We start from the raw sequence: 820 nt of genomic DNA, 5'->3' as shown, positions 1-820 counted from the left end.
TTAAATTCTGATAAAAGTCAAGTTCTGATGCAAGCTTTGATGCTTACGTGTCACATTTTAATTACTTGACTTATTTTTAGTATTTACTGTAAAGGTTATATTTCACAGGAAAGTAATTAAGTGAAGATAAAAATAGTGATAATCATTTGGTTAATGGGTTGCGTGTTTGTTTTGGTAACCGCGTGTGAGCAATAATTACTACACGTTTACCGTGCCCACTAATAGTGGTTTGACTGTTTACATGCTGCCAGGTGTAAAATGTTGGTTTTACTTCCAAAAAGAGCCGTTGAGTGGAAAGAGTATAAATATTAGAGATAAAAGATTATCAAATCTTTTAACTTCTCTCTTATCTTATCTCTTATTTCTTTTAATCTCTCTCTCTCTCTCTCTCTCTCTCTCTCTCTTTTTCTCTCTATTTTCTGACGGACTTTCTTACAGGCATTTTATCAAACATCTTGCAAACACACAACTTTTCACTTAGTTTCTCACAGAAATGGCACCAAAGGACCTTATCTATGATGGAGCCAAGTTTGTTCCCGACAACTACATGGCTATTCTCAACAAGGACGAGGCTCCTTTAGAACTTCACTTCATTCAAGATTTTCTTGCTCGAAGTGAAATTGGGTATGCTCTGACCCAACCACAGACTCTCTCAAGAAAGCAAATTCTAGAGTTTTGGAGGTCTGGAGTCTATGATGATTGTGGTGAAAATGGGTCCCTAAGCATTATTTTTACAACAGGGGAAGATGAGCACTTGGTCACCTTGTCAACTATTCGACAAGCATTGCATTTGCCAGAAAACTTTACTTACAGTTCACAA

Source organism: Apium graveolens, chromosome 4, assembly GCF_009905375.1.
Source record: "Apium graveolens cultivar Ventura chromosome 4, ASM990537v1, whole genome shotgun sequence".
Classification (NCBI taxonomy): Eukaryota; Viridiplantae; Streptophyta; class Magnoliopsida; order Apiales; family Apiaceae; genus Apium; species Apium graveolens.
The sequence above is the reverse complement of the archived record's forward strand: the minus strand, read 5'-3'. Positions refer to the sequence as shown.